This window comes from Coffea arabica, chromosome 10c, assembly GCF_036785885.1.
Source record: "Coffea arabica cultivar ET-39 chromosome 10c, Coffea Arabica ET-39 HiFi, whole genome shotgun sequence".
NCBI lineage: Eukaryota > Viridiplantae > Streptophyta > Magnoliopsida > Gentianales > Rubiaceae > Coffea > Coffea arabica.
This window is the reverse complement of record NC_092329.1, coordinates 30,389,523-30,417,468: the sequence shown is the minus strand read 5'-3', so window position 1 is coordinate 30,417,468 and position 27,946 is coordinate 30,389,523. Positions and strand designations below refer to the sequence as shown.

At 26.3% G+C, this 27,946-nt stretch overlaps 1 protein-coding gene across 5 annotated transcripts in view; it reads right to left on the bottom strand.

Annotated features, from left to right (window-relative positions):
* Window positions 1-3,131: 3,131 nt before the first annotated feature.
* Window positions 3,132-27,946, bottom strand: part of LOC113715079 (protein NUCLEOLAR FACTOR 1-like) — a 48,829-nt gene continuing 24,014 nt past the window's right edge. For 4 of the 5 annotated variants that reach the window (XR_011822350.1, XR_011822349.1, XR_011822348.1 and 1 more), the window contains 6 exons: window positions 27,154-27,189; window positions 22,955-24,656; window positions 20,535-20,570; window positions 16,336-18,037; window positions 13,916-13,951; window positions 9,751-11,418 (listed from right to left, as the gene is read on the bottom strand). The gene's annotated coding sequence lies outside the window, so the exon portion shown is untranslated. Of the gene's footprint in view, window positions 4,800-7,296; window positions 7,333-9,716; window positions 11,419-13,915; window positions 13,952-16,335; window positions 18,038-20,534; window positions 20,571-22,954; window positions 24,657-27,153; window positions 27,190-27,946 lie in introns of those variants that run through there. The other variant, XR_011822347.1, reaches the window with a different exon arrangement.

Sequence of the window (27,946 nt, the reverse complement as noted above, 5' to 3'; positions counted from 1 at the left end):
TACAAGTTGTATTAAGGAAGGAATAATTCCCACTAAATATTGTGAAAGAACAAAAGAAAAACTAATGGCAGCAAATGGACAAGATTTAGAAGTAAAATATAAATTTACAAAAGGTTCAATATGTAATAATGAATATTGTATTAAACATAATTTCATAATTGTAAACAATATAAATCATGATGTAATATTAGGTACACCCTTTTTAATTCAAATATATCCATTTGTAGTAAGTCATGAAGGAATTTCAGTAAATATAATGGGAAAAATTATTACCTTCAAATTTTTAACTCCAATAAGACAGAAAGAACTACAAACCTTACAAACATCTTCAATATATAAAACAATAAATACCATTACTAAAGTACAACAACAAATAAATTATATTAAAGAAGAAAAATCTTATTTAAAAATTGAAGAACAATTAAATGATATTAAAATACAAAAAAGAATATCAGAATTAGAAGAATTATTTCAAAAAGAAATTTGTGCAGATATTCCTAATGCTTTTTGGGATAGAAAACAACATATGATAGAATTACCTTATGAAAAGGACTTTGAAGAAAAGAATATTCCAACAAAAGCTAGACCAATACAGATGAATTCTGAATTACTAGAATTTTGTAAGAAGGAAATAAAAATATTAATAGAAAAAGGATTAATAACACCTTCAAAATCACCTTGGAGTTGTGCTGCATTTTATGTCATGAATCAAGCTGAAAAAGAAAGATGAGTTCCAAGATTAGTAATAAATTATAAACCTTTAAATAAAGTATTACAATGGATTAGATATCCTATTCCTAATAAAAAAGATTTGCTCAATAGATTATTCAATGCAAAAATATTTTCCAAATTTGATATGAAATCAGGATATTGGCAAATAATAATAGACCCAAAAGATAGATACAAAACAGCATTTACAACACCTTTTGGACATTATGAATGGAAAGTTATGCCATTTGGATTAAAAAATGCACCATCAGAATTTCAAAATATAATGAATGATATTTTCAATCCTTACAGCTCATTCAGTATAGTATACATAGATGATGTATTAATATTTTCAGAATCAATAGAACAACATTTCAAACATTTAAGTATATTTTTAAAAGTAGTCAAGAAAAATGGATTAGTTGTTTCCGCCCCAAAAATGAAATTATTTCAAACTAAAGTAAGATTTTTAGGACATAATATATATCAAGGAACAATAAAACCAATTAATAGAGCTTTAGAATTTGCTACTAAATTTCCAGATGAAATAAAAGATAAAACTCAATTACAAAGATTTCTAGGATGCTTAAATTATATAGCAGATTTCAAAGTTTTTTGAAATTTTAATAAAATTTCATGGTATCGTGGTAATAAATTAAAGTGGTATCTTGCTAAATAAACACATTAGACCAAATAATAGAAGAAAATTCTACTGAAGAATTAGAATCTGTAGTTAGATTTTGTAATGCATTAGATATTTTATTTAATAAATTATCTGTAGTATTTATTTTTTGATTATTAATACTTTGTACTAAATCTTGCTCTTTTTCTCTTGTCAAACTTCTAGGTTGGAAATGAGGTGCTGATATATCATTTGGGAATTTTGAATCTGATTTCTTTAGAGTGTCAATTTTTGTATTTAATATTTCCATATGTTGAGATATCGTATGTAGAATTTGATTTGTATAATTATTTTGTTGATAAACCTTTTTAATATCTTCTAGGTTTATTGAATTATTTGTACTTGATTCAACTTCTCTTCCTTTTTTAAAAGGTGAGGCTATAATTTCTCCTTGTCCTATATTAATTTTTACTTCTTGTAATGGGGGGTGAATTGAAGTTAATATTTGATCGTCTTTTAATTTCCATTTTTTATATAAATTAGTTTGAACATTTATTTGAGAAGTATTATAAACATCATTAATTCCTATTTTTGAAATGTAAAATGATAACCAGGTAAAGAAAGGAAAATCAAATTTTCTTTTTTCTAATTCCTCTTTCCATTCTAGTATTAATTTTTCTTTATATTTTGATTCTAATTGAAAAAACCAAATTCTTTTTTCAGTATTTTCTTCATTATCAAAATCTTCTTGTAAATATTTATGATTTACTTTATATGGTTTACTTATAACATTTATTTCTCCTTTCATTTGAGAATGGGTCGGGGAATAATCTGATTGATTTTGATTTATAACTTCTGGAACAGGAGTTTTATACTTGAAAGTTGAAGTATTTTCAAATTCATTTCCTTGTAGATGAATATCTAATATGACTGAATTCAAAATGTGTGGATCTGTTAAGTCTATTGAAAAATTTGGAGCACAGTTAAAATATATTGGTCCATTACAAACATTTGTTTGAATCATTGATAATAAAGAAGGTTTATATCTTTTTATTCTAGTATCTCTTAATGCTAAATATATTGGAGCATCAACTCCTAGATGGAATAAAGGTTTTACAGCAATCTGTATTAAACCTATATGAATATATCGATATTCTTTTCTTAAATATTTTTGAATTGTGCTATGATTTAATAGTTGAATTGATTGATATTCTTCTTGAAGTGATATGGTTTCTTCATGAGTTTTAACTGATAAAGCAGTTTTGAAATCTAAAGGGCCTATTCTATAAATATGTTCTATTTTTTCTTCTGGAATAGTCCAATCTGAATTATTTATAGGCATATGATATTCATGACTTTGTATTACATTATCTCGTTTTGAATTTGATCCTATTTTTAATTGTCTAAAAAATGCAGCCATGTTTATTATTTTAATTAAATTTTTACCTAGACGGGAACAACCGAGCACTATGCCTGGAACATCCTTTTCTGGACTTACCAACGGACTAACAAGGCCTCAAGTCTTACCAACGTTTTCAGTAAAAGTTTAATAAAATAAATGATCATAAATGCATGAAATAGATAATTTAAATAGAGACTAAATTCAAAGTTAGAAAATGTAAAGACGAAGTCTAAATATGCTTATGCAAATAAGGGTGTGGCTCTGATACCACTTCTACCCAGGACTTTGCAATTAATCATATACGTTAACTAGAAGCAAATATTGTAGGGACTTAGAATGTAATAAACATAAATAGTTGGACTTACTTTTGATTGTTGAGTGCCTAACGGAAGCTTGTAATGAATTCCAACCTTGAAGACTTTATTGTAATGATGAAATCCACTTCTACAAAGACTTTGGAGTACAATGGTTATTTAGAGTGAGTGGGAATAGTAGGAGAACTTCGGAGTGAGTGGTAATCGTAGGAAAACTAAGACAAGTCTATTACAACTTCTGATATTTCTTCGCCGATGCCTGTCTTCTGAATCTTGAATCTATTTATAGAGGCTCGATTCTGCATTTCATTTGAATTTTGCTTTCATTTGTGGTGGCCGACATTCTTTTTCAAAAGTCGTTTGGATTTTGTCCACCGATGGGATCATCAAAAGGATCAAAAGTAGATTCGGATGATCCTGCTGGCTCCTCTATTTTGTCTTCTTCTTTTGGCTTTTGTAAATAATTCAAATATTCTTTCAGCATCTCGGGGTTCTGCATAATTTGCTTTATCAAAAAGTTACTGGCTGTTTCTTCGGATGCCATTTCCGTCACTTTTTCTTTGTCTCTTTTTGGAGTGACTGGTGTAGTGGGTGGAATGATTGTTGACTGTCTTGTCTCCTTTTGAGTAGTGGTAGTAGCTGTCCACTTTAATTTGTCTCCAGTGGTCAGGAATCTGATCACATTAGTTTGATCGCCAAATTCTTGATTGAATCCAGTCCACCATTTTATTTTGAATTCTCTTACCAATGACATTGGCAGAGGTTTTTCCAATACAAGCAAAACAATTACAACAAGAAATAATAGAATTAAAATTAAAAGATTTAGAAATAGAATCAAAATTAACATTAATAGATAATAATCAACCTTCAACCTCTAATACTAAAACAAACGAAATATCAATAGCAGAAAACCCAATAAAAGAAGACCAGTATATAAATACTATAGAAAAAATGACTTTTCAAAAATGGTTTGCACTAGTTACCATTACAGTAGAAGATTTCAAAGAAACCTTTGTAGCTCTAATAGATAGTGGAGCTGATACAAGTTGTATAAAAGAAGGAATAATTCCCACAAAATATTGTGAAAGAACAAAAGAAAAACTAATGGCAGCAAATGGAGAAGATTTAGAAGTAAAATATAAATTTACCAAAGGATCAATATGTAATAATGAATATTGTATTAGACATAATTTCATAATTGTAAACAATATAAATCATGATGTAATATTAGGTACACCTTTTTTAATTCAAATATATCCATTTCTAGTAAGTCATGAAGGAATTTCAGTAAATATAATGGGAAAAATTATTACCTTCAAATTTCTAACTCCAATAAGACAGAAAGAATTACAAACATTACAAACATCTTCAATATATAAAACAATAAATACCATCACTAAAGTACAACAACAAATAAACTATATTAAAGAAGAAAAAGCTTATTTAAAAATTGAAGAACAAATAAATGATATTAAAATACAAAAAAGAATATCAGAACTAGAAGAATTATTTCAAAAACAAATTTGTGCAGATATTCCTAATGCTTTTTGGGATAGAAAACAACACATGATAGAATTGCCCTATGAAAAAGACTTTGAAGAAAAAAACATTCCAACAAAAGCCAGACCAATACAAATGAACTCTGAGTTATTAGAATTTTGTAAGAAGGAAATAAAAATATTAATAGATAAAGAATTAATAACACCTTCAAAATCACCTTGGAGTTGTGCTGCATTTTATGTAATGAATCAAGCTGAAAAAGAAAGAGGAGTTCCAAGATTAGTAATAAATTATAAACCTTTAAATAAAGTATTACAATGGATTAGATATCCTATTCCTAATAAAAGAGATTTACTCAATAGATTATTTAATGCCAAGATATTTTCAAAGTTTGATATGAAATCTGGATATTGGCAAATAATAATAAATCCAAAAGATAGATATAAAACAGCATTTACAACACCTTTTGGACATTATGAATGGAAAGTTATGCCCAAGTCCTCCAGATATTCAATATGAAGAAAGATCAAAATTTAGAACGACTAAATATGACGGAGATTCAATATATGAATGGAATATCGATGGTAAAGCTGAATATGAAGTATTAAATAATTTACAAGAAATGGGAATGGCTAGATTAGCTTATAAAATTAAAAATATTCAAGAAAGAAATATTGCAACTTTACTAGTTTCAGGATTTACTGGACAATTAAAGAATTGGTGGGATAATGCTTTAACATTACAAGATAAATTATCAATACTAGATCATACTCAAGAAATAGAAGATGATCAAGGAAATATTCAAATACAATCAGATGCTGCAGAATTTTTAATTGTAACAATAGTTATGTATTTTATAGGAAATCCAAAAGAGGAATTAAATTCTAATAAAACATTTTTAACAAATTTAAGATGTCCAACTTTATCAGATTTTAGATGGTATAAAGATATGTTCTTAACAAATGTATTAAGAAGACCAGATTGTAATGCTTCATTCTGGAAAGAAAGATTCATAACTGGATTACCAAGCTTATTTTCACAAAGAATAATGGATAATTTACAAAAGGAAATGGGAACAGATGTCATTTCATTCGAAAATATTACTTTTGGACAATTATTTGCTTTTGTGAAAAAAGAAGGATTAATGTTATGTTCAGAATTAAGATTACAAATAAAATATGGATCAAAACAGAAAGAAGTAGGATCATTCTGTGATGCATTTGGAATTAAAAGAATTAAATCACCATCAGCATACAAAAAGAAAGTTAAAAAATACTCTAAGAAAACAAGGTATAAAAACTCTAAAGAAAATGAACCAACTAAAAAGAGAAAATTTATTAAAAAGAAAATTGTTTGTTATAAATGTGGAAGAATAGGACATAAAGCAAATAAATGTAAACTAAAAGAAAAAATAAATGAAATTTGTGTAAACGAAGAAGAGATAAAAAATAAATTAATAAATTTATTAATAAATGAAAAAGAACAAAATATAGAAGATGATTATTTAGATGATATTTCCAGTTCAGACAGTGAAGAAGATTGTAATTGTACTCCAAAATATATCAATGTAATAACTAAAAAAGAAGATAAAGAATTTTTACTAGATATAATAGAAAAAATTGACGATCCAATAGCTAAAAAAGAATATTTGGAAAGATTAAAAAGCTTAATTATTCAAGAAGATAAAATGCCAAAGATAATAGAACCTTTTAGCATATCAAAATTAATAGATAAATATCAAAATATAAATGTAATGAAGAAAGAAACTACTAAAGATCTTCAATCAGAAATTAATAATCTTAAAATACAAGTAAAACAATTACAACAAGAAATAATAGAATTAAAATTAAAAGATTTAGAAATAGAATCAAAATTAACATTAATAAATAATAATCAACCTTCAACCTCTAATACCAAAACAGACGAAATATCAATAGCAGAAAACCCAGTAAAAGAAGACCAATATATAAATATTATAGAAAGAATGATTTTTCAAAAATGGTTTGCATTAGTAACTATTACAGTAGAAGATTTCAAAGAAACATTTGTAGCTCTTATAGATAGTGGAGCTGATACAAGTTGTATTAAGGAAGGAATAATTCCCACTAAATATTGTGAAAGAACAAAAGAAAAACTAATGGCAGCAAATGGACAAGATTTAGAAGTAAAATATAAATTTACAAAAGGTTCAATATGTAATAATGAATATTGTATTAAACATAATTTCATAATTGTAAACAATATAAATCATGATGTAATATTAGGTACACCCTTTTTAATTCAAATATATCCATTTGTAGTAAGTCATGAAGGAATTTCAGTAAATATAATGGGAAAAATTATTACCTTCAAATTTTTAACTCCAATAAGACAGAAAGAACTACAAACCTTACAAACATCTTCAATATATAAAACAATAAATACCATTACTAAAGTACAACAACAAATAAATTATATTAAAGAAGAAAAATCTTATTTAAAAATTGAAGAACAATTAAATGATATTAAAATACAAAAAAGAATATCAGAATTAGAAGAATTATTTCAAAAAGAAATTTGTGCAGATATTCCTAATGCTTTTTGGGATAGAAAACAACATATGATAGAATTACCTTATGAAAAGGACTTTGAAGAAAAGAATATTCCAACAAAAGCTAGACCAATACAGATGAATTCTGAATTACTAGAATTTTGTAAGAAGGAAATAAAAATATTAATAGAAAAAGGATTAATAACACCTTCAAAATCACCTTGGAGTTGTGCTGCATTTTATGTCATGAATCAAGCTGAAAAAGAAAGATGAGTTCCAAGATTAGTAATAAATTATAAACCTTTAAATAAAGTATTACAATGGATTAGATATCCTATTCCTAATAAAAAAGATTTGCTCAATAGATTATTCAATGCAAAAATATTTTCCAAATTTGATATGAAATCAGGATATTGGCAAATAATAATAGACCCAAAAGATAGATACAAAACAGCATTTACAACACCTTTTGGACATTATGAATGGAAAGTTATGCCATTTGGATTAAAAAATGCACCATCAGAATTTCAAAATATAATGAATGATATTTTCAATCCTTACAGCTCATTCAGTATAGTATACATAGATGATGTATTAATATTTTCAGAATCAATAGAACAACATTTCAAACATTTAAGTATATTTTTAAAAGTAGTCAAGAAAAATGGATTAGTTGTTTCCGCCCCAAAAATGAAATTATTTCAAACTAAAGTAAGATTTTTAGGACATAATATATATCAAGGAACAATAAAACCAATTAATAGAGCTTTAGAATTTGCTACTAAATTTCCAGATGAAATAAAAGATAAAACTCAATTACAAAGATTTCTAGGATGCTTAAATTATATAGCAGATTTCAAAGTTTTTTGAAATTTTAATAAAATTTCATGGTATCGTGGTAATAAATTAAAGTGGTATCTTGCTAAATAAACACATTAGACCAAATAATAGAAGAAAATTCTACTGAAGAATTAGAATCTGTAGTTAGATTTTGTAATGCATTAGATATTTTATTTAATAAATTATCTGTAGTATTTATTTTTTGATTATTAATACTTTGTACTAAATCTTGCTCTTTTTCTCTTGTCAAACTTCTAGGTTGGAAATGAGGTGCTGATATATCATTTGGGAATTTTGAATCTGATTTCTTTAGAGTGTCAATTTTTGTATTTAATATTTCCATATGTTGAGATATCGTATGTAGAATTTGATTTGTATAATTATTTTGTTGATAAACCTTTTTAATATCTTCTAGGTTTATTGAATTATTTGTACTTGATTCAACTTCTCTTCCTTTTTTAAAAGGTGAGGCTATAATTTCTCCTTGTCCTATATTAATTTTTACTTCTTGTAATGGGGGGTGAATTGAAGTTAATATTTGATCGTCTTTTAATTTCCATTTTTTATATAAATTAGTTTGAACATTTATTTGAGAAGTATTATAAACATCATTAATTCCTATTTTTGAAATGTAAAATGATAACCAGGTAAAGAAAGGAAAATCAAATTTTCTTTTTTCTAATTCCTCTTTCCATTCTAGTATTAATTTTTCTTTATATTTTGATTCTAATTGAAAAAACCAAATTCTTTTTTCAGTATTTTCTTCATTATCAAAATCTTCTTGTAAATATTTATGATTTACTTTATATGGTTTACTTATAACATTTATTTCTCCTTTCATTTGAGAATGGGTCGGGGAATAATCTGATTGATTTTGATTTATAACTTCTGGAACAGGAGTTTTATACTTGAAAGTTGAAGTATTTTCAAATTCATTTCCTTGTAGATGAATATCTAATATGACTGAATTCAAAATGTGTGGATCTGTTAAGTCTATTGAAAAATTTGGAGCACAGTTAAAATATATTGGTCCATTACAAACATTTGTTTGAATCATTGATAATAAAGAAGGTTTATATCTTTTTATTCTAGTATCTCTTAATGCTAAATATATTGGAGCATCAACTCCTAGATGGAATAAAGGTTTTACAGCAATCTGTATTAAACCTATATGAATATATCGATATTCTTTTCTTAAATATTTTTGAATTGTGCTATGATTTAATAGTTGAATTGATTGATATTCTTCTTGAAGTGATATGGTTTCTTCATGAGTTTTAACTGATAAAGCAGTTTTGAAATCTAAAGGGCCTATTCTATAAATATGTTCTATTTTTTCTTCTGGAATAGTCCAATCTGAATTATTTATAGGCATATGATATTCATGACTTTGTATTACATTATCTCGTTTTGAATTTGATCCTATTTTTAATTGTCTAAAAAATGCAGCCATGTTTATTATTTTAATTAAATTTTTACCTAGACGGGAACAACCGAGCACTATGCCTGGAACATCCTTTTCTGGACTTACCAACGGACTAACAAGGCCTCAAGTCTTACCAACGTTTTCAGTAAAAGTTTAATAAAATAAATGATCATAAATGCATGAAATAGATAATTTAAATAGAGACTAAATTCAAAGTTAGAAAATGTAAAGACGAAGTCTAAATATGCTTATGCAAATAAGGGTGTGGCTCTGATACCACTTCTACCCAGGACTTTGCAATTAATCATATACGTTAACTAGAAGCAAATATTGTAGGGACTTAGAATGTAATAAACATAAATAGTTGGACTTACTTTTGATTGTTGAGTGCCTAACGGAAGCTTGTAATGAATTCCAACCTTGAAGACTTTATTGTAATGATGAAATCCACTTCTACAAAGACTTTGGAGTACAATGGTTATTTAGAGTGAGTGGGAATAGTAGGAGAACTTCGGAGTGAGTGGTAATCGTAGGAAAACTAAGACAAGTCTATTACAACTTCTGATATTTCTTCGCCGATGCCTGTCTTCTGAATCTTGAATCTATTTATAGAGGCTCGATTCTGCATTTCATTTGAATTTTGCTTTCATTTGTGGTGGCCGACATTCTTTTTCAAAAGTCGTTTGGATTTTGTCCACCGATGGGATCATCAAAAGGATCAAAAGTAGATTCGGATGATCCTGCTGGCTCCTCTATTTTGTCTTCTTCTTTTGGCTTTTGTAAATAATTCAAATATTCTTTCAGCATCTCGGGGTTCTGCATAATTTGCTTTATCAAAAAGTTACTGGCTGTTTCTTCGGATGCCATTTCCGTCACTTTTTCTTTGTCTCTTTTTGGAGTGACTGGTGTAGTGGGTGGAATGATTGTTGACTGTCTTGTCTCCTTTTGAGTAGTGGTAGTAGCTGTCCACTTTAATTTGTCTCCAGTGGTCAGGAATCTGATCACATTAGTTTGATCGCCAAATTCTTGATTGAATCCAGTCCACCATTTTATTTTGAATTCTCTTACCAATGACATTGGCAGAGGTTTTTCCAATACAAGCAAAACAATTACAACAAGAAATAATAGAATTAAAATTAAAAGATTTAGAAATAGAATCAAAATTAACATTAATAGATAATAATCAACCTTCAACCTCTAATACTAAAACAAACGAAATATCAATAGCAGAAAACCCAATAAAAGAAGACCAGTATATAAATACTATAGAAAAAATGACTTTTCAAAAATGGTTTGCACTAGTTACCATTACAGTAGAAGATTTCAAAGAAACCTTTGTAGCTCTAATAGATAGTGGAGCTGATACAAGTTGTATAAAAGAAGGAATAATTCCCACAAAATATTGTGAAAGAACAAAAGAAAAACTAATGGCAGCAAATGGAGAAGATTTAGAAGTAAAATATAAATTTACCAAAGGATCAATATGTAATAATGAATATTGTATTAGACATAATTTCATAATTGTAAACAATATAAATCATGATGTAATATTAGGTACACCTTTTTTAATTCAAATATATCCATTTCTAGTAAGTCATGAAGGAATTTCAGTAAATATAATGGGAAAAATTATTACCTTCAAATTTCTAACTCCAATAAGACAGAAAGAATTACAAACATTACAAACATCTTCAATATATAAAACAATAAATACCATCACTAAAGTACAACAACAAATAAACTATATTAAAGAAGAAAAAGCTTATTTAAAAATTGAAGAACAAATAAATGATATTAAAATACAAAAAAGAATATCAGAACTAGAAGAATTATTTCAAAAACAAATTTGTGCAGATATTCCTAATGCTTTTTGGGATAGAAAACAACACATGATAGAATTGCCCTATGAAAAAGACTTTGAAGAAAAAAACATTCCAACAAAAGCCAGACCAATACAAATGAACTCTGAGTTATTAGAATTTTGTAAGAAGGAAATAAAAATATTAATAGATAAAGAATTAATAACACCTTCAAAATCACCTTGGAGTTGTGCTGCATTTTATGTAATGAATCAAGCTGAAAAAGAAAGAGGAGTTCCAAGATTAGTAATAAATTATAAACCTTTAAATAAAGTATTACAATGGATTAGATATCCTATTCCTAATAAAAGAGATTTACTCAATAGATTATTTAATGCCAAGATATTTTCAAAGTTTGATATGAAATCTGGATATTGGCAAATAATAATAAATCCAAAAGATAGATATAAAACAGCATTTACAACACCTTTTGGACATTATGAATGGAAAGTTATGCCCAAGTCCTCCAGATATTCAATATGAAGAAAGATCAAAATTTAGAACGACTAAATATGACGGAGATTCAATATATGAATGGAATATCGATGGTAAAGCTGAATATGAAGTATTAAATAATTTACAAGAAATGGGAATGGCTAGATTAGCTTATAAAATTAAAAATATTCAAGAAAGAAATATTGCAACTTTACTAGTTTCAGGATTTACTGGACAATTAAAGAATTGGTGGGATAATGCTTTAACATTACAAGATAAATTATCAATACTAGATCATACTCAAGAAATAGAAGATGATCAAGGAAATATTCAAATACAATCAGATGCTGCAGAATTTTTAATTGTAACAATAGTTATGTATTTTATAGGAAATCCAAAAGAGGAATTAAATTCTAATAAAACATTTTTAACAAATTTAAGATGTCCAACTTTATCAGATTTTAGATGGTATAAAGATATGTTCTTAACAAATGTATTAAGAAGACCAGATTGTAATGCTTCATTCTGGAAAGAAAGATTCATAACTGGATTACCAAGCTTATTTTCACAAAGAATAATGGATAATTTACAAAAGGAAATGGGAACAGATGTCATTTCATTCGAAAATATTACTTTTGGACAATTATTTGCTTTTGTGAAAAAAGAAGGATTAATGTTATGTTCAGAATTAAGATTACAAATAAAATATGGATCAAAACAGAAAGAAGTAGGATCATTCTGTGATGCATTTGGAATTAAAAGAATTAAATCACCATCAGCATACAAAAAGAAAGTTAAAAAATACTCTAAGAAAACAAGGTATAAAAACTCTAAAGAAAATGAACCAACTAAAAAGAGAAAATTTATTAAAAAGAAAATTGTTTGTTATAAATGTGGAAGAATAGGACATAAAGCAAATAAATGTAAACTAAAAGAAAAAATAAATGAAATTTGTGTAAACGAAGAAGAGATAAAAAATAAATTAATAAATTTATTAATAAATGAAAAAGAACAAAATATAGAAGATGATTATTTAGATGATATTTCCAGTTCAGACAGTGAAGAAGATTGTAATTGTACTCCAAAATATATCAATGTAATAACTAAAAAAGAAGATAAAGAATTTTTACTAGATATAATAGAAAAAATTGACGATCCAATAGCTAAAAAAGAATATTTGGAAAGATTAAAAAGCTTAATTATTCAAGAAGATAAAATGCCAAAGATAATAGAACCTTTTAGCATATCAAAATTAATAGATAAATATCAAAATATAAATGTAATGAAGAAAGAAACTACTAAAGATCTTCAATCAGAAATTAATAATCTTAAAATACAAGTAAAACAATTACAACAAGAAATAATAGAATTAAAATTAAAAGATTTAGAAATAGAATCAAAATTAACATTAATAAATAATAATCAACCTTCAACCTCTAATACCAAAACAGACGAAATATCAATAGCAGAAAACCCAGTAAAAGAAGACCAATATATAAATATTATAGAAAGAATGATTTTTCAAAAATGGTTTGCATTAGTAACTATTACAGTAGAAGATTTCAAAGAAACATTTGTAGCTCTTATAGATAGTGGAGCTGATACAAGTTGTATTAAGGAAGGAATAATTCCCACTAAATATTGTGAAAGAACAAAAGAAAAACTAATGGCAGCAAATGGACAAGATTTAGAAGTAAAATATAAATTTACAAAAGGTTCAATATGTAATAATGAATATTGTATTAAACATAATTTCATAATTGTAAACAATATAAATCATGATGTAATATTAGGTACACCCTTTTTAATTCAAATATATCCATTTGTAGTAAGTCATGAAGGAATTTCAGTAAATATAATGGGAAAAATTATTACCTTCAAATTTTTAACTCCAATAAGACAGAAAGAACTACAAACCTTACAAACATCTTCAATATATAAAACAATAAATACCATTACTAAAGTACAACAACAAATAAATTATATTAAAGAAGAAAAATCTTATTTAAAAATTGAAGAACAATTAAATGATATTAAAATACAAAAAAGAATATCAGAATTAGAAGAATTATTTCAAAAAGAAATTTGTGCAGATATTCCTAATGCTTTTTGGGATAGAAAACAACATATGATAGAATTACCTTATGAAAAGGACTTTGAAGAAAAGAATATTCCAACAAAAGCTAGACCAATACAGATGAATTCTGAATTACTAGAATTTTGTAAGAAGGAAATAAAAATATTAATAGAAAAAGGATTAATAACACCTTCAAAATCACCTTGGAGTTGTGCTGCATTTTATGTCATGAATCAAGCTGAAAAAGAAAGATGAGTTCCAAGATTAGTAATAAATTATAAACCTTTAAATAAAGTATTACAATGGATTAGATATCCTATTCCTAATAAAAAAGATTTGCTCAATAGATTATTCAATGCAAAAATATTTTCCAAATTTGATATGAAATCAGGATATTGGCAAATAATAATAGACCCAAAAGATAGATACAAAACAGCATTTACAACACCTTTTGGACATTATGAATGGAAAGTTATGCCATTTGGATTAAAAAATGCACCATCAGAATTTCAAAATATAATGAATGATATTTTCAATCCTTACAGCTCATTCAGTATAGTATACATAGATGATGTATTAATATTTTCAGAATCAATAGAACAACATTTCAAACATTTAAGTATATTTTTAAAAGTAGTCAAGAAAAATGGATTAGTTGTTTCCGCCCCAAAAATGAAATTATTTCAAACTAAAGTAAGATTTTTAGGACATAATATATATCAAGGAACAATAAAACCAATTAATAGAGCTTTAGAATTTGCTACTAAATTTCCAGATGAAATAAAAGATAAAACTCAATTACAAAGATTTCTAGGATGCTTAAATTATATAGCAGATTTCAAAGTTTTTTGAAATTTTAATAAAATTTCATGGTATCGTGGTAATAAATTAAAGTGGTATCTTGCTAAATAAACACATTAGACCAAATAATAGAAGAAAATTCTACTGAAGAATTAGAATCTGTAGTTAGATTTTGTAATGCATTAGATATTTTATTTAATAAATTATCTGTAGTATTTATTTTTTGATTATTAATACTTTGTACTAAATCTTGCTCTTTTTCTCTTGTCAAACTTCTAGGTTGGAAATGAGGTGCTGATATATCATTTGGGAATTTTGAATCTGATTTCTTTAGAGTGTCAATTTTTGTATTTAATATTTCCATATGTTGAGATATCGTATGTAGAATTTGATTTGTATAATTATTTTGTTGATAAACCTTTTTAATATCTTCTAGGTTTATTGAATTATTTGTACTTGATTCAACTTCTCTTCCTTTTTTAAAAGGTGAGGCTATAATTTCTCCTTGTCCTATATTAATTTTTACTTCTTGTAATGGGGGGTGAATTGAAGTTAATATTTGATCGTCTTTTAATTTCCATTTTTTATATAAATTAGTTTGAACATTTATTTGAGAAGTATTATAAACATCATTAATTCCTATTTTTGAAATGTAAAATGATAACCAGGTAAAGAAAGGAAAATCAAATTTTCTTTTTTCTAATTCCTCTTTCCATTCTAGTATTAATTTTTCTTTATATTTTGATTCTAATTGAAAAAACCAAATTCTTTTTTCAGTATTTTCTTCATTATCAAAATCTTCTTGTAAATATTTATGATTTACTTTATATGGTTTACTTATAACATTTATTTCTCCTTTCATTTGAGAATGGGTCGGGGAATAATCTGATTGATTTTGATTTATAACTTCTGGAACAGGAGTTTTATACTTGAAAGTTGAAGTATTTTCAAATTCATTTCCTTGTAGATGAATATCTAATATGACTGAATTCAAAATGTGTGGATCTGTTAAGTCTATTGAAAAATTTGGAGCACAGTTAAAATATATTGGTCCATTACAAACATTTGTTTGAATCATTGATAATAAAGAAGGTTTATATCTTTTTATTCTAGTATCTCTTAATGCTAAATATATTGGAGCATCAACTCCTAGATGGAATAAAGGTTTTACAGCAATCTGTATTAAACCTATATGAATATATCGATATTCTTTTCTTAAATATTTTTGAATTGTGCTATGATTTAATAGTTGAATTGATTGATATTCTTCTTGAAGTGATATGGTTTCTTCATGAGTTTTAACTGATAAAGCAGTTTTGAAATCTAAAGGGCCTATTCTATAAATATGTTCTATTTTTTCTTCTGGAATAGTCCAATCTGAATTATTTATAGGCATATGATATTCATGACTTTGTATTACATTATCTCGTTTTGAATTTGATCCTATTTTTAATTGTCTAAAAAATGCAGCCATGTTTATTATTTTAATTAAATTTTTACCTAGACGGGAACAACCGAGCACTATGCCTGGAACATCCTTTTCTGGACTTACCAACGGACTAACAAGGCCTCAAGTCTTACCAACGTTTTCAGTAAAAGTTTAATAAAATAAATGATCATAAATGCATGAAATAGATAATTTAAATAGAGACTAAATTCAAAGTTAGAAAATGTAAAGACGAAGTCTAAATATGCTTATGCAAATAAGGGTGTGGCTCTGATACCACTTCTACCCAGGACTTTGCAATTAATCATATACGTTAACTAGAAGCAAATATTGTAGGGACTTAGAATGTAATAAACATAAATAGTTGGACTTACTTTTGATTGTTGAGTGCCTAACGGAAGCTTGTAATGAATTCCAACCTTGAAGACTTTATTGTAATGATGAAATCCACTTCTACAAAGACTTTGGAGTACAATGGTTATTTAGAGTGAGTGGGAATAGTAGGAGAACTTCGGAGTGAGTGGTAATCGTAGGAAAACTAAGACAAGTCTATTACAACTTCTGATATTTCTTCGCCGATGCCTGTCTTCTGAATCTTGAATCTATTTATAGAGGCTCGATTCTGCATTTCATTTGAATTTTGCTTTCATTTGTGGTGGCCGACATTCTTTTTCAAAAGTCGTTTGGATTTTGTCCACCGATGGGATCATCAAAAGGATCAAAAGTAGATTCGGATGATCCTGCTGGCTCCTCTATTTTGTCTTCTTCTTTTGGCTTTTGTAAATAATTCAAATATTCTTTCAGCATCTCGGGGTTCTGCATAATTTGCTTTATCAAAAAGTTACTGGCTGTTTCTTCGGATGCCATTTCCGTCACTTTTTCTTTGTCTCTTTTTGGAGTGACTGGTGTAGTGGGTGGAATGATTGTTGACTGTCTTGTCTCCTTTTGAGTAGTGGTAGTAGCTGTCCACTTTAATTTGTCTCCAGTGGTCAGGAATCTGATCACATTAGTTTGATCGCCAAATTCTTGATTGAATCCAGTCCACCATTTTATTTTGAATTCTCTTACCAATGACATTGGCAGAGGTTTTTCCAATACAAGCAAAACAATTACAACAAGAAATAATAGAATTAAAATTAAAAGATTTAGAAATAGAATCAAAATTAACATTAATAGATAATAATCAACCTTCAACCTCTAATACTAAAACAAACGAAATATCAATAGCAGAAAACCCAATAAAAGAAGACCAGTATATAAATACTATAGAAAAAATGACTTTTCAAAAATGGTTTGCACTAGTTACCATTACAGTAGAAGATTTCAAAGAAACCTTTGTAGCTCTAATAGATAGTGGAGCTGATACAAGTTGTATAAAAGAAGGAATAATTCCCACAAAATATTGTGAAAGAACAAAAGAAAAACTAATGGCAGCAAATGGAGAAGATTTAGAAGTAAAATATAAATTTACCAAAGGATCAATATGTAATAATGAATATTGTATTAGACATAATTTCATAATTGTAAACAATATAAATCATGATGTAATATTAGGTACACCTTTTTTAATTCAAATATATCCATTTCTAGTAAGTCATGAAGGAATTTCAGTAAATATAATGGGAAAAATTATTACCTTCAAATTTCTAACTCCAATAAGACAGAAAGAATTACAAACATTACAAACATCTTCAATATATAAAACAATAAATACCATCACTAAAGTACAACAACAAATAAACTATATTAAAGAAGAAAAAGCTTATTTAAAAATTGAAGAACAAATAAATGATATTAAAATACAAAAAAGAATATCAGAACTAGAAGAATTATTTCAAAAACAAATTTGTGCAGATATTCCTAATGCTTTTTGGGATAGAAAACAACACATGATAGAATTGCCCTATGAAAAAGACTTTGAAGAAAAAAACATTCCAACAAAAGCCAGACCAATACAAATGAACTCTGAGTTATTAGAATTTTGTAAGAAGGAAATAAAAATATTAATAGATAAAGAATTAATAACACCTTCAAAATCACCTTGGAGTTGTGCTGCATTTTATGTAATGAATCAAGCTGAAAAAGAAAGAGGAGTTCCAAGATTAGTAATAAATTATAAACCTTTAAATAAAGTATTACAATGGATTAGATATCCTATTCCTAATAAAAGAGATTTACTCAATAGATTATTTAATGCCAAGATATTTTCAAAGTTTGATATGAAATCTGGATATTGGCAAATAATAATAAATCCAAAAGATAGATATAAAACAGCATTTACAACACCTTTTGGACATTATGAATGGAAAGTTATGCCCAAGTCCTCCAGATATTCAATATGAAGAAAGATCAAAATTTAGAACGACTAAATATGACGGAGATTCAATATATGAATGGAATATCGATGGTAAAGCTGAATATGAAGTATTAAATAATTTACAAGAAATGGGAATGGCTAGATTAGCTTATAAAATTAAAAATATTCAAGAAAGAAATATTGCAACTTTACTAGTTTCAGGATTTACTGGACAATTAAAGAATTGGTGGGATAATGCTTTAACATTACAAGATAAATTATCAATACTAGATCATACTCAAGAAATAGAAGATGATCAAGGAAATATTCAAATACAATCAGATGCTGCAGAATTTTTAATTGTAACAATAGTTATGTATTTTATAGGAAATCCAAAAGAGGAATTAAATTCTAATAAAACATTTTTAACAAATTTAAGATGTCCAACTTTATCAGATTTTAGATGGTATAAAGATATGTTCTTAACAAATGTATTAAGAAGACCAGATTGTAATGCTTCATTCTGGAAAGAAAGATTCATAACTGGATTACCAAGCTTATTTTCACAAAGAATAATGGATAATTTACAAAAGGAAATGGGAACAGATGTCATTTCATTCGAAAATATTACTTTTGGACAATTATTTGCTTTTGTGAAAAAAGAAGGATTAATGTTATGTTCAGAATTAAGATTACAAATAAAATATGGATCAAAACAGAAAGAAGTAGGATCATTCTGTGATGCATTTGGAATTAAAAGAATTAAATCACCATCAGCATACAAAAAGAAAGTTAAAAAATACTCTAAGAAAACAAGGTATAAAAACTCTAAAGAAAATGAACCAACTAAAAAGAGAAAATTTATTAAAAAGAAAATTGTTTGTTATAAATGTGGAAGAATAGGACATAAAGCAAATAAATGTAAACTAAAAGAAAAAATAAATGAAATTTGTGTAAACGAAGAAGAGATAAAAAATAAATTAATAAATTTATTAATAAATGAAAAAGAACAAAATATAGAAGATGATTATTTAGATGATATTTCCAGTTCAGACAGTGAAGAAGATTGTAATTGTACTCCAAAATATATCAATGTAATAACTAAAAAAGAAGATAAAGAATTTTTACTAGATATAATAGAAAAAATTGACGATCCAATAGCTAAAAAAGAATATTTGGAAAGATTAAAAAGCTTAATTATTCAAGAAGATAAAATGCCAAAGATAATAGAACCTTTTAGCATATCAAAATTAATAGATAAATATCAAAATATAAATGTAATGAAGAAAGAAACTACTAAAGATCTTCAATCAGAAATTAATAATCTTAAAATACAAGTAAAACAATTACAACAAGAAATAATAGAATTAAAATTAAAAGATTTAGAAATAGAATCAAAATTAACATTAATAAATAATAATCAACCTTCAACCTCTAATACCAAAACAGACGAAATATCAATAGCAGAAAACCCAGTAAAAGAAGACCAATATATAAATATTATAGAAAGAATGATTTTTCAAAAATGGTTTGCATTAGTAACTATTACAGTAGAAGATTTCAAAGAAACATTTGTAGCTCTTATAGATAGTGGAGCTGATACAAGTTGTATTAAGGAAGGAATAATTCCCACTAAATATTGTGAAAGAACAAAAGAAAAACTAATGGCAGCAAATGGACAAGATTTAGAAGTAAAATATAAATTTACAAAAGGTTCAATATGTAATAATGAATATTGTATTAAACATAATTTCATAATTGTAAACAATATAAATCATGATGTAATATTAGGTACACCCTTTTTAATTCAAATATATCCATTTGTAGTAAGTCATGAAGGAATTTCAGTAAATATAATGGGAAAAATTATTACCTTCAAATTTTTAACTCCAATAAGACAGAAAGAACTACAAACCTTACAAACATCTTCAATATATAAAACAATAAATACCATTACTAAAGTACAACAACAAATAAATTATATTAAAGAAGAAAAATCTTATTTAAAAATTGAAGAACAATTAAATGATATTAAAATACAAAAAAGAATATCAGAATTAGAAGAATTATTTCAAAAAGAAATTTGTGCAGATATTCCTAATGCTTTTTGGGATAGAAAACAACATATGATAGAATTACCTTATGAAAAGGACTTTGAAGAAAAGAATATTCCAACAAAAGCTAGACCAATACAGATGAATTCTGAATTACTAGAATTTTGTAAGAAGGAAATAAAAATATTAATAGAAAAAGGATTAATAACACCTTCAAAATCACCTTGGAGTTGTGCTGCATTTTATGTCATGAATCAAGCTGAAAAAGAAAGATGAGTTCCAAGATTAGTAATAAATTATAAACCTTTAAATAAAGTATTACAATGGATTAGATATCCTATTCCTAATAAAAAAGATTTGCTCAATAGATTATTCAATGCAAAAATATTTTCCAAATTTGATATGAAATCAGGATATTGGCAAATAATAATAGACCCAAAAGATAGATACAAAACAGCATTTACAACACCTTTTGGACATTATGAATGGAAAGTTATGCCATTTGGATTAAAAAATGCACCATCAGAATTTCAAAATATAATGAATGATATTTTCAATCCTTACAGCTCATTCAGTATAGTATACATAGATGATGTATTAATATTTTCAGAATCAATAGAACAACATTTCAAACATTTAAGTATATTTTTAAAAGTAGTCAAGAAAAATGGATTAGTTGTTTCCGCCCCAAAAATGAAATTATTTCAAACTAAAGTAAGATTTTTAGGACATAATATATATCAAGGAACAATAAAACCAATTAATAGAGCTTTAGAATTTGCTACTAAATTTCCAGATGAAATAAAAGATAAAACTCAATTACAAAGATTTCTAGGATGCTTAAATTATATAGCAGATTTCAAAGTTTTTTGAAATTTTAATAAAATTTCATGGTATCGTGGTAATAAATTAAAGTGGTATCTTGCTAAATAAACACATTAGACCAAATAATAGAAGAAAATTCTACTGAAGAATTAGAATCTGTAGTTAGATTTTGTAATGCATTAGATATTTTATTTAATAAATTATCTGTAGTATTTATTTTTTGATTATTAATACTTTGTACTAAATCTTGCTCTTTTTCTCTTGTCAAACTTCTAGGTTGGAAATGAGGTGCTGATATATCATTTGGGAATTTTGAATCTGATTTCTTTAGAGTGTCAATTTTTGTATTTAATATTTCCATATGTTGAGATATCGTATGTAGAATTTGATTTGTATAATTATTTTGTTGATAAACCTTTTTAATATCTTCTAGGTTTATTGAATTATTTGTACTTGATTCAACTTCTCTTCCTTTTTTAAAAGGTGAGGCTATAATTTCTCCTTGTCCTATATTAATTTTTACTTCTTGTAATGGGGGGTGAATTGAAGTTAATATTTGATCGTCTTTTAATTTCCATTTTTTATATAAATTAGTTTGAACATTTATTTGAGAAGTATTATAAACATCATTAATTCCTATTTTTGAAATGTAAAATGATAACCAGGTAAAGAAAGGAAAATCAAATTTTCTTTTTTCTAATTCCTCTTTCCATTCTAGTATTAATTTTTCTTTATATTTTGATTCTAATTGAAAAAACCAAATTCTTTTTTCAGTATTTTCTTCATTATCAAAATCTTCTTGTAAATATTTATGATTTACTTTATATGGTTTACTTATAACATTTATTTCTCCTTTCATTTGAGAATGGGTCGGGGAATAATCTGATTGATTTTGATTTATAACTTCTGGAACAGGAGTTTTATACTTGAAAGTTGAAGTATTTTCAAATTCATTTCCTTGTAGATGAATATCTAATATGACTGAATTCAAAATGTGTGGATCTGTTAAGTCTATTGAAAAATTTGGAGCACAGTTAAAATATATTGGTCCATTACAAACATTTGTTTGAATCATTGATAATAAAGAAGGTTTATATCTTTTTATTCTAGTATCTCTTAATGCTAAATATATTGGAGCATCAACTCCTAGATGGAATAAAGGTTTTACAGCAATCTGTATTAAACCTATATGAATATATCGATATTCTTTTCTTAAATATTTTTGAATTGTGCTATGATTTAATAGTTGAATTGATTGATATTCTTCTTGAAGTGATATGGTTTCTTCATGAGTTTTAACTGATAAAGCAGTTTTGAAATCTAAAGGGCCTATTCTATAAATATGTTCTATTTTTTCTTCTGGAATAGTCCAATCTGAATTATTTATAGGCATATGATATTCATGACTTTGTATTACATTATCTCGTTTTGAATTTGATCCTATTTTTAATTGTCTAAAAAATGCAGCCATGTTTATTATTTTAATTAAATTTTTACCTAGACGGGAACAACCGAGCACTATGCCTGGAACATCCTTTTCTGGACTTACCAACGGACTAACAAGGCCTCAAGTCTTACCAACGTTTTCAGTAAAAGTTTAATAAAATAAATGATCATAAATGCATGAAATAGATAATTTAAATAGAGACTAAATTCAAAGTTAGAAAATGTAAAGACGAAGTCTAAATATGCTTATGCAAATAAGGGTGTGGCTCTGATACCACTTCTACCCAGGACTTTGCAATTAATCATATACGTTAACTAGAAGCAAATATTGTAGGGACTTAGAATGTAATAAACATAAATAGTTGGACTTACTTTTGATTGTTGAGTGCCTAACGGAAGCTTGTAATGAATTCCAACCTTGAAGACTTTATTGTAATGATGAAATCCACTTCTACAAAGACTTTGGAGTACAATGGTTATTTAGAGTGAGTGGGAATAGTAGGAGAACTTCGGAGTGAGTGGTAATCGTAGGAAAACTAAGACAAGTCTATTACAACTTCTGATATTTCTTCGCCGATGCCTGTCTTCTGAATCTTGAATCTATTTATAGAGGCTCGATTCTGCATTTCATTTGAATTTTGCTTTCATTTGTGGTGGCCGACATTCTTTTTCAAAAGTCGTTTGGATTTTGTCCACCGATGGGATCATCAAAAGGATCAAAAGTAGATTCGGATGATCCTGCTGGCTCCTCTATTTTGTCTTCTTCTTTTGGCTTTTGTAAATAATTCAAATATTCTTTCAGCATCTCGGGGTTCTGCATAATTTGCTTTATCAAAAAGTTACTGGCTGTTTCTTCGGATGCCATTTCCGTCACTTTTTCTTTGTCTCTTTTTGGAGTGACTGGTGTAGTGGGTGGAATGATTGTTGACTGTCTTGTCTCCTTTTGAGTAGTGGTAGTAGCTGTCCACTTTAATTTGTCTCCAGTGGTCAGGAATCTGATCACATTAGTTTGATCGCCAAATTCTTGATTGAATCCAGTCCACCATTTTATTTTGAATTCTCTTACCAATGACATTGGCAGAGGTTTTTCCAATACAAGCAAAACAATTACAACAAGAAATAATAGAATTAAAATTAAAAGATTTAGAAATAGAATCAAAATTAACATTAATAGATAATAATCAACCTTCAACCTCTAATACTAAAACAAACGAAATATCAATAGCAGAAAACCCAATAAAAGAAGACCAGTATATAAATACTATAGAAAAAATGACTTTTCAAAAATGGTTTGCACTAGTTACCATTACAGTAGAAGATTTCAAAGAAACCTTTGTAGCTCTAATAGATAGTGGAGCTGATACAAGTTGTATAAAAGAAGGAATAATTCCCACAAAATATTGTGAAAGAACAAAAGAAAAACTAATGGCAGCAAATGGAGAAGATTTAGAAGTAAAATATAAATTTACCAAAGGATCAATATGTAATAATGAATATTGTATTAGACATAATTTCATAATTGTAAACAATATAAATCATGATGTAATATTAGGTACACCTTTTTTAATTCAAATATATCCATTTCTAGTAAGTCATGAAGGAATTTCAGTAAATATAATGGGAAAAATTATTACCTTCAAATTTCTAACTCCAATAAGACAGAAAGAATTACAAACATTACAAACATCTTCAATATATAAAACAATAAATACCATCACTAAAGTACAACAACAAATAAACTATATTAAAGAAGAAAAAGCTTATTTAAAAATTGAAGAACAAATAAATGATATTAAAATACAAAAAAGAATATCAGAACTAGAAGAATTATTTCAAAAACAAATTTGTGCAGATATTCCTAATGCTTTTTGGGATAGAAAACAACACATGATAGAATTGCCCTATGAAAAAGACTTTGAAGAAAAAAACATTCCAACAAAAGCCAGACCAATACAAATGAACTCTGAGTTATTAGAATTTTGTAAGAAGGAAATAAAAATATTAATAGATAAAGAATTAATAACACCTTCAAAATCACCTTGGAGTTGTGCTGCATTTTATGTAATGAATCAAGCTGAAAAAGAAAGAGGAGTTCCAAGATTAGTAATAAATTATAAACCTTTAAATAAAGTATTACAATGGATTAGATATCCTATTCCTAATAAAAGAGATTTACTCAATAGATTATTTAATGCCAAGATATTTTCAAAGTTTGATATGAAATCTGGATATTGGCAAATAATAATAAATCCAAAAGATAGATATAAAACAGCATTTACAACACCTTTTGGACATTATGAATGGAAAGTTATGCCCAAGTCCTCCAGATATTCAATATGAAGAAAGATCAAAATTTAGAACGACTAAATATGACGGAGATTCAATATATGAATGGAATATCGATGGTAAAGCTGAATATGAAGTATTAAATAATTTACAAGAAATGGGAATGGCTAGATTAGCTTATAAAATTAAAAATATTCAAGAAAGAAATATTGCAACTTTACTAGTTTCAGGATTTACTGGACAATTAAAGAATTGGTGGGATAATGCTTTAACATTACAAGATAAATTATCAATACTAGATCATACTCAAGAAATAGAAGATGATCAAGGAAATATTCAAATACAATCAGATGCTGCAGAATTTTTAATTGTAACAATAGTTATGTATTTTATAGGAAATCCAAAAGAGGAATTAAATTCTAATAAAACATTTTTAACAAATTTAAGATGTCCAACTTTATCAGATTTTAGATGGTATAAAGATATGTTCTTAACAAATGTATTAAGAAGACCAGATTGTAATGCTTCATTCTGGAAAGAAAGATTCATAACTGGATTACCAAGCTTATTTTCACAAAGAATAATGGATAATTTACAAAAGGAAATGGGAACAGATGTCATTTCATTCGAAAATATTACTTTTGGACAATTATTTGCTTTTGTGAAAAAAGAAGGATTAATGTTATGTTCAGAATTAAGATTACAAATAAAATATGGATCAAAACAGAAAGAAGTAGGATCATTCTGTGATGCATTTGGAATTAAAAGAATTAAATCACCATCAGCATACAAAAAGAAAGTTAAAAAATACTCTAAGAAAACAAGGTATAAAAACTCTAAAGAAAATGAACCAACTAAAAAGAGAAAATTTATTAAAAAGAAAATTGTTTGTTATAAATGTGGAAGAATAGGACATAAAGCAAATAAATGTAAACTAAAAGAAAAAATAAATGAAATTTGTGTAAACGAAGAAGAGATAAAAAATAAATTAATAAATTTATTAATAAATGAAAAAGAACAAAATATAGAAGATGATTATTTAGATGATATTTCCAGTTCAGACAGTGAAGAAGATTGTAATTGTACTCCAAAATATATCAATGTAATAACTAAAAAAGAAGATAAAGAATTTTTACTAGATATAATAGAAAAAATTGACGATCCAATAGCTAAAAAAGAATATTTGGAAAGATTAAAAAGCTTAATTATTCAAGAAGATAAAATGCCAAAGATAATAGAACCTTTTAGCATATCAAAATTAATAGATAAATATCAAAATATAAATGTAATGAAGAAAGAAACTACTAAAGATCTTCAATCAGAAATTAATAATCTTAAAATACAAGTAAAACAATTACAACAAGAAATAATAGAATTAAAATTAAAAGATTTAGAAATAGAATCAAAATTAACATTAATAAATAATAATCAACCTTCAACCTCTAATACCAAAACAGACGAAATATCAATAGCAGAAAACCCAGTAAAAGAAGACCAATATATAAATATTATAGAAAGAATGATTTTTCAAAAATGGTTTGCATTAGTAACTATTACAGTAGAAGATTTCAAAGAAACATTTGTAGCTCTTATAGATAGTGGAGCTGATACAAGTTGTATTAAGGAAGGAATAATTCCCACTAAATATTGTGAAAGAACAAAAGAAAAACTAATGGCAGCAAATGGACAAGATTTAGAAGTAAAATATAAATTTACAAAAGGTTCAATATGTAATAATGAATATTGTATTAAACATAATTTCATAATTGTAAACAATATAAATCATGATGTAATATTAGGTACACCCTTTTTAATTCAAATATATCCATTTGTAGTAAGTCATGAAGGAATTTCAGTAAATATAATGGGAAAAATTATTACCTTCAAATTTTTAACTCCAATAAGACAGAAAGAACTACAAACCTTACAAACATCTTCAATATATAAAACAATAAATACCATTACTAAAGTACAACAACAAATAAATTATATTAAAGAAGAAAAATCTTATTTAAAAATTGAAGAACAATTAAATGATATTAAAATACAAAAAAGAATATCAGAATTAGAAGAATTATTTCAAAAAGAAATTTGTGCAGATATTCCTAATGCTTTTTGGGATAGAAAACAACATATGATAGAATTACCTTATGAAAAGGACTTTGAAGAAAAGAATATTCCAACAAAAGCTAGACCAATACAGATGAATTCTGAATTACTAGAATTTTGTAAGAAGGAAATAAAAATATTAATAGAAAAAGGATTAATAACACCTTCAAAATCACCTTGGAGTTGTGCTGCATTTTATGTCATGAATCAAGCTGAAAAAGAAAGATGAGTTCCAAGATTAGTAATAAATTATAAACCTTTAAATAAAGTATTACAATGGATTAGATATCCTATTCCTAATAAAAAAGATTTGCTCAATAGATTATTCAATGCAAAAATATTTTCCAAATTTGATATGAAATCAGGATATTGGCAAATAATAATAGACCCAAAAGATAGATACAAAACAGCATTTACAACACCTTTTGGACATTATGAATGGAAAGTTATGCCATTTGGATTAAAAAATGCACCATCAGAATTTCAAAATATAATGAATGATATTTTCAATCCTTACAGCTCATTCAGTATAGTATACATAGATGATGTATTAATATTTTCAGAATCAATAGAACAACATTTCAAACATTTAAGTATATTTTTAAAAGTAGTCAAGAAAAATGGATTAGTTGTTTCCGCCCCAAAAATGAAATTATTTCAAACTAAAGTAAGATTTTTAGGACATAATATATATCAAGGAACAATAAAACCAATTAATAGAGCTTTAGAATTTGCTACTAAATTTCCAGATGAAATAAAAGATAAAACTCAATTACAAAGATTTCTAGGATGCTTAAATTATATAGCAGATTTCAAAGTTTTTTGAAATTTTAATAAAATTTCATGGTATCGTGGTAATAAATTAAAGTGGTATCTTGCTAAATAAACACATTAGACCAAATAATAGAAGAAAATTCTACTGAAGAATTAGAATCTGTAGTTAGATTTTGTAATGCATTAGATATTTTA